This window comes from Triturus cristatus, chromosome 9, assembly GCF_964204655.1.
Source record: "Triturus cristatus chromosome 9, aTriCri1.1, whole genome shotgun sequence".
Lineage (NCBI taxonomy): Eukaryota > Metazoa > Chordata > Amphibia > Caudata > Salamandridae > Triturus > Triturus cristatus.
Window position 1 is genome coordinate 712,350,679 of NC_140592.1, and position 8,348 is coordinate 712,359,026.

Below are 8,348 nucleotides of genomic sequence, written 5' to 3' on the forward strand. Positions count from 1 at the left end.
TGGGCTTGGGACTCTTTTTTTCACTAATCAACCACATCCGGCTTAGGAATTTAGCAGTTGCTATTACACTAGATTTGTTTGTATGGGTCAGCAGTATTCTCATTGCAACGGAGCTACACCTGGTACCCATGTTTCTACATAAGGCTTTCAACCATTTGCTCCAGGATGCCTTATGTATATATGATTTTTATTCGTTGTCGTTGTTATTGTGGTTTCAATACATTAATTTGTTTGGAAAACTGGCATCCTTTAAATAATTCACACCTGGATATGAATGGGATGAACAAATACAATCAAAATATTCTGTTTTACATACACTGTCGCATTTTTCTTCTTGAATGTTCTTTTGTGTTCTTGGATGTTTTACTTCCTGAGCACAACACTTGCTAATGTACCAGATATGTTTGAAATCAAGAGGAGAGTGAGGAACTAGAGTAGCTAGTTCGCTTCCCCGAGGGATATGTAGTAATCAAGATGAGCTAGCTACTAGGTAATGTACTTGTTATATGTGTTTGTTTTTGAAAAAGAAACGCTTGGTTTTCTTATGAAGGCCCTCACCCACCAACCTAGTTGGTGGCATGCTTCATCATCGGGCCCCACCCGAGGCACCGAGTGTGCCTCAGGTGTGCTACGACGCCTGGTTACAGCGGAGCAGGTTTTGTGACAAGTGAGTGTGCAGTGGGGGTGTATTGAGTGAGGTTTTAAAATACTGTCCTCGAGGTCCCAAAAGATTGCTTTATTAGTGGGCCCTGGGCAGGGTTAAAAACAAGGCTTTTTAGACGTGGTTGGAGAGACTTATGGTCTCCCACGTCCAGTGTGGTCAACTAGTTTCAGCCAGGCCTTATTTGTTATAACTGGCTTTCTTCAGGACCTATGTGCAAGGGGGTGAAGCAAGGGACTCACGTGTTGTCAGTGCCTTTATGTGAAGCACACGCTAAGGTGCTATAATTGTAAGAGGAGGTTTTCCTCTCGGTTTGTACCTGGAAGGAAAAGGGACGAGACAAACACAGAAACATAAATTATGTAACACTTAGTTTTTTAGGCACATGATGTGTGATGGCGAAGCCATGGTGCCTAAAGGTGAGCGAATCAATCGACCGTGAATTTGCAGAGGTGTCGGTTGTTTGGCATAGGCCGGATAGTCATGCTATGCGATAGCGGTGCTAATACCTGTAAGCGAGTAAAATATTGTGGTGACCAAGGTAAAGGTAATTCCTGATTAGAAGGAGAGCTTACTTCCTAAATTTGGAGGACAAACTTCATGAGTCTCCGGTGGGGATCCAAGACTCTTATGCACTCTGGGAGGGGGGGGGGTTGAGAGGGAGAGAGGGTTTAAGAGGGTTAAAAAATCACTGCGAGCGGTAAATAATGCGCACTCAGGAGAAGCCAAAGGCTATATCCTGGTGGCGGTACCGCGAGTGAGCATGGTTCTCCCCTCTTACTTGGCGTTGTCCCTGGATCCTCTGGATCACCTGCAGTGTCTGGCCCGGAGCTCCGTGGATGCGGAAGCCGTGTGCCGGTGTGGCTTAAGTATGCATTGAAACGCCGCAGCTGGGGATCATTTACGCGGGGCGTGGCTCCCATGTGAGTAGCATCAAGAGGAAAGCGTCTGTGGAGGGAAGAGTAAACACAGAAGACACACTCCTATGGCATACGAGTTCTAAATAATGGAAATGTGTTCTAAATAATAGAAATGTAATCCAAGGTAGCCAGGATGTGAAGGCTAAATAAAATTAAAAGTAACAGGTAAAAGTAAAAATAAAAAGTAAAAAGTGAAGCGTGGTATCGCTAAAGCGGCCCATGATGGTTTGATGGGTTCCACTGGAAGGGGGTTTCCCAGGGCTGTGACGTTTGGGAGGCCACTGTTCATTAGAATGCGGCAAAGGGAGAATGCTACCCCATGTGGATGACGGGGGTAGAGAATGCCTGACAGTAAAAATGAGGACCGGGTGCATGTCCTGCCACATGTTAATGTGGGGGTGCCAGGGCTAGCTAGTGCGTGTAATGTCACAAGTAGTGGTGACTCTGAGAGCTATGACATACAATAGATGTTATGTCTTGTGTGTCAAATTTATATAAAGGCGTGTGAGGATGCCAGAAAGAGAAAGCCAGTGCTCAGCTGCTGAGGCTATTCCACGGTATATTATCATTCAGCCCATGGGTATGGGTTGAAAGTCTGTAGATCCAGCGTTGCTCCTTGGTGAGGATTATTTTCTCATTGTTGGTCTGGTGGACAGGTATTTGCTCAATGACCGTCCATCGCAGATCGTTGGGTGTGTGTACCTAGTTGTAGATAGTGGGTCATGAGTCTACTGTTGTTTTTTTTGCAACGGATCGTGCTCCTGTGTTCCACAATTCTTGTCCGTACCTTTCTTGTGGTCATTCCCACATATCGCAGTTTGCAGGGACACTCTATAAGGTATATCAAGTTAGTGGAGTTGCAGTTAGTGTGTTTTAGTTGGTGCCATGTTTTGCCTGGCTCCAGGTCGAGGGTTTTGCTGTGACCTGTGAGGTGGCAGACGCTGCAGTCACCGCAGGGGTAGTGCCCGACCACATTGGGTAGGCCCCATGCTGTTTTAGTGTGTTTCTAGGCGGGGGTGTAGTATCCTTAGGGCGGGTTGACACTAGCTGGTCCTTTAAACTGCTAGATTTCTTGTACGCAAACAATGGTTGAGTCCAGTTTCTGTTGCCAGTGTTTATTATTCTCCAATTTTTGCGGATAATTCTGGCCACTTGGTTGGATATACCGTTGTATGTTGTGACACAGGTCAGGGGAGTTGTCATCTCTGGTCGTCTGGTTTCTTCCAGGAGTGCGTCTCGGTTCTGATTCCTAGCGCGCTTCCTGGTGGTTTCAATTATCCTCTTAGGGTATCCTCGTTCCTGCAGTTTTGAGACTAAGTCAGCCGATTGCTTATGGTAGTCAGCAGGGGAACTGCAGTTGCGTCTGATGCTCAAGAATTGTCCGAGTGGGAGACTCTCCCTGAGGGGTCGTGGATGAAAACTCTCAAATTGGAGTAAAGAGTTTCTTGACATGGGTTTATAGTATGTAGAAGTTTTTAGTGTGCCTTCTTTGGCCTCTATCATGAGACCCAGAAAAGGTATTCTTTCTTTGCTGGCTGTTCTGGTGAATCGTGAGAACGGGTCTCTTTTGTTAAGCCATTCGAGAAAGTGGTTGAGTGAGTCTTGTGTACCAGTCCATATCATTAGAATATCGTCAATGTAGCGGCGCCAGAAACATATCCTCTCTTTGTAGGGGTTGGTAGCTGAAAGGATATGTGTGAGTTCAAAGTTGTATACATAGAGCCCCGCTACACTCGGTGAGAAAACACTGCCCATTGAGGTACCGTTTGTTTGTAAATAATAATTGCCCTCAAATTCAAAGTAGTTTTCTTTTAGGGCCAGTTTGGCGCATTCTAGGGTGAACTCTCTTGGGGTAGAGTGTTCCCAGTGAGTTCTGGTTAGCATTTCATCAAGCATTTTTAAGGTGGCATCTTGGGGGAGGCTCGTTTACAGGCTCTCAATGTCTAAACCCACTAGTAGTTGGGTAGAGGGATCAAAGCTCTTGTCCCCAATTAGGGATAGCAGGTGTTTGGTGTCCTTGATATAGGTTGAAGCTGCCTGTACCAGGGGGTTGAGAAAGAAATCACAAAACCTGGAGAGTGGCTCCAGGAGTGAATTGATGCCGGACACAATGGGGCGTCCAGTTGGCGGTCTTGTTTCCTTGTGGATTTTAGGGACCGTGTAGAAGTAAGGGACTTTAGTTTTTTTTTTACATAGGTAGGCTGCCTCCTGTTTGGAGATGTGGTTCTGGTTCTCAGCTTTTAGGACCAAGTTAGTTATGGTTGTTTGTAGGGCTTCAGTGGGGTCTTGTTTGAGGCGTTTATAGTTGCGTGTGTCATCAAGGAGTCTGACGCATTCAGCAGTGTAATCCTGTTTGTTCTGGATCACTATTCCTCCACCCTTGTCAGCGGGTTTGATTGTGACGTTAGGGTTATCCTGGAGGTTCCGTAGGGCCTCTCTTTCTTGTATGGAGAGGTTGTTATAGGTCTCAGGTTGTTTGGTTCTCTCTACTTCATTATAAACTGCTTGCTCAAAGGTTGTTATTTCAACCGAAATGCTGGAAGGTGGGAGTGTAAACGTATATTTTGGTCTAAGGCCAGTTTCGTTGGCGCCCACCGTGTTTTCAGAAGGTTGCTGTTTCTCAAAGAAAGCTTTGAGCTTTAGTTTTCTGAAAAAATCAGCTAATTCCATGTGCAGGTGGAATTTGTCCACTCGTTTGGTAGGGACGAAGGAAAGACCTTTGTTCAGTATCTTCTCTTCCATCATAGTTAATGGGCAAGAGGATAGGTTGAAGACAAGTGAAGGGGGTTGATGTGGAGTGGTTAGTGACTCCCGCTCGGTCCCGGTTGTGCTTCCTTCGTTTTGTTTTTCGTGTTCGCGCTCACTGGGCCATCTTCGTCTGACCAGTGTACCTGTTGTTGGTTCAGTCTGCGGCCCCTGGATCGTCTGCCCTGGCCTAAAAAAGGCGGTTTCTGGTGTTGTCCAAAGAACGTTTGTGGGGCTTGGTGGTATATTGGGGGCCAGCCAAAGTAGGGATTCTGGTGGGGGTGGGTAAATGCTGGTGGTCCAAAGTTAGGGTGAGTTGGGCCAAAGTTCGAGTTTGGATGGTATTGTGCTCCCCATGGTTGTTGCCATCTTGGTGCCCGTCCTCGGTTTCTTTGTTGTCTTAGTGATCCCATGCTTGAGTCACTTGATATGGAGGAGTTGTCCCCTGATGTATCTGATGATCTGTCCTGTCTTTGTAGTGCCGTGTAGTTGTCATCAGAGTATGGGTAACTCTTGGTGTAACTGAATTTTTGTAGGTCCTTCTGAAATTTGCTGAGTTTTGCCTGTGTCAGGTATTCTTTGTACTCTGTGAGTTCCTTGTTAGATTCCTCAAGTTTCTTCTTATATGAGGTGATGGTGGTTCTGAAGTGTGTCTCTGTAGCCTGGATGTCAATAAGCATTGCATCTGAGAGACGTTTGGCAGTTTTGATGATAAGCACAAGCCAGTCTCTTGTGCAATGCCACGCTATTTGGGCCCAGTCTTTCCTGAAAGTGGCATCATCCAGGAAGATTCTAGGGGCATTGGTAACTAGTAAGCCCCTCAGGCTGTGTTGGTGCGTAGGTATTCCGTTAGGATGACCCCATGTAAGAATCCTGTTGAGTTTTTTCTCGGTGAGTGCATCCCAGTCAGTGGTTTGGGCTATAGTTTGGGAGATGTTGATGTCCAGCGAAAAGGGAGGGTCAGCAAGTAGCTCGCTGATCTCATTTTCAGTGAAAGTTAGACCTTGGTTTTCGGCCATTTGGTATACGTCTCTCACAGCTGTGCGCTGCCGCAAATGTTTGAAATCAAGAGGAGAGTGAGGAACTAGAGTAGCTAGTTCGCTTCCCCGAGGGATATGTAGTAATCAAGATGAGCTAGCTACTAGGTAATGTATGTGTTATATGTGTTTGTTTTGGAAAAAGAAACGCTTGGTTTTCTTATGAAGGCCCTCACCCACCAACCTAGTTAGTGGCATGCTTCATCATCTGGCCCCACCCGATTACTTTATTAGTGGGCCCCGGGCAGGGTTAAAAACAAGGCTTTTTAGACGTGGTTGGAGAGACTTATGGTCTCCCACGTCCAGTGTGGTCAACTAGTTTCAGCCAGGCCTTATTTGTTATAACTGGCTTTCTTCAGGACCTATGTGTGAGGGGGTGAAGCAAGGGACTCACGTGTTGTCAGTGCCTTTATGTGAAGCACACACTAAGGTGCTATAATTGTAAGAGGAGGTTTTCCTCTCGGTTTGTACCTGGAAGGAAAAGGGACGAGACAAACACATAAACATAAAAATTATGTAACACGTAGTTTTTTTAGGCACATTATGTGTGATGGCGAAGCCATGGTGCCTAAAGGTGAGCGAATCAATCGACCATAAATTTGCGGAGGTGTCGGTTTTGTGGCATAGGCCGGAGCGTCATGCTATGCGATAGCGGTGCTAATACCTGTAAGCGAGTAAAATATTGTGGTGACCAAGGTAAAGGCAATTCCCGATTAGAAGGAGAGCTTACTCCCTAAATTCGGAGGACACACTTCATGAGTCTCCGGCGGGGATCTGAGAGTCTTATGCACTCTGGGAGGGGGGGGGGGGGTTTGAGAGGGAGAGAGGGTTTAAGAGGGTTAAAAAATCACTGCGAGCGGTAAATAATGCGCACTCAGGAGAAGCCAAAGGCTTTTACTCGCTTACAGGTATTAGCACCGCTATCGCATAGCATGACTATCCGGCCTATGCCACACAACCGACACCTCCGCAAATTCACGGTCGATTGATTCGCTCACCTTTAGGCACCATGGCTTCGCCATCACACATCATGCGCCTAAAAAACTACGTGTTACATAATTTATATGTTTATGTGTTTGTCTCGTCCCTTTTCCTTCCAAGTACAAACCGAGAGGAAAACCTCCTCTTAAAATTATAGCACCTTAGCGTGTGCTTCACATAAAGGCACTGACAACACGTGAGTCCCTTGCTTCACCCCCTTACACATAGGTCCTGAAGAAAGCCGGTTATAACAAATAAGGCCTGGCTGAAACTAGTTGACCACACTGGACGTGGAAGACTATAAGTCTCTCCAACCACGTCTAAAAAGCCTTGTTTTTAACCCTGCCCAGGGCCCACTAATAAAGTAATCTTTTGGGACCTCGAGAACAGTATTTTAAAACCTCACTCAATACACCCCCGCTGCACACTCACTTGACACAAAACCTGCTCCGCTGTAATCAGGCGTCGTAGCACACCTGAGGCACACTCGGTGCCTCGGGTGGGGCCCGATGATGAAGCATGCCACCAACTAGGTTGGTGGGTGAGGGCCTTCATAAGAAAACCAAGCGTTTCTTTTTCCAAAACAAACACATATAACACGTACATTACCTAGTAGCTAGCACATCTTGATTACTACAAATGTACCAGATATGTCATTGCATTTTTGCAAGTCGATCATTTCTACAAACCATTCATGCATATTGGTTTAGGTAAACAGACCATATAAATGTACTCTCCGCTTTATAATATCACCATTTCTTACATAACCCCACTGGCCTTCAAGTGATAGAATTACACAAAATATGATCAGCTTTTTAAGAACCATAGTTAATCATATGTAAATAAGGAAGCAGCATTCTTTATTACATTTACATTTGAAGTTGAAAGACTAGTTGATGATCATGCAGAGTTGCATCATGCTCGACTTGTAGGTTTGGTGCTGTTCTGGATAATTTTTACAGTCTGAAGTGCGCCTGAGTGTAGCTGGATTTGCCTTCTGAACCTTCTTCAGTGATTTGACCAGTGCAACAAGAAAGAGAAACATGGTTGCAATGTCAAGGAAATATACTATGTTTGTGTGTGCACCTGTTTGAATGAGCATTGTTGATGCGGTGCCATTCTTTACAGGTTAAACAGAGAGCAGAGAAAACCCTATGAGCTGTTGCAGGAGACCGGATGTGACGTCTGCTGCATTAGGGGATTCCACCACGCATATCCGTCAGTACAAAGGGAAAACAAATGTTGCCACAGTCCTGCAGGTAACAGCAATAGAGTGAGGCCAGGATGCCCGTGTCCTTTGATTTTAATAATACTGCAGGACACAATCCATAGCTGGTACTGATGGATGTACCAGACCTTATAAGATCACAAATTAATACGCAGAATAACGTCGACAACTGTATATTGTCAGAGATTAGTTGGACCACTTGTATGCTTACGTGAGGCCTGCACAAGTTTACTCAGCAAAATAGGAAAAGTGGAACATTGCTATACAAAGAGGCAGCCCCTTCTTAGCAGTGAATATCTAGTGCTACACCCCCCAACTCCCAATGTTCAGGACGTTTTACAGGTTTTCCACATACACTCAGGAGCATAGCTTAGTCAGTGAGATTCGGAGAGGTATGAATCGTCAAGTCTCTCCGACCTGAATGAGGGACTCCAATATCAGAAGGGGGAGCCCTAGGAGCCAGAACCCCAGGATCTTCATCCTACCCAATAATTTGGAGAGGAGTTGGGTCTGGTGTAACCTTGTCTGAGCCACCGTATAATGGTCAATCGGATTGTATTTTTTCTGCCGTGTACGAGGAGTGCAAGGACTCGACCGCTGGGCCCAGGTGAAGGACTGACGATGATGATGATAAGCATGTTAAGCATGAACAAACAAAAAAGACCAATTCCCTGGGAAATGTTTCTGATTTTGCCCAACAATTGTCAATGTGGAATCACCTTTCCCTAATGCAAACAACCTTTCAGGGAATGTTAAAGGCACTGGTTTTGAGCATT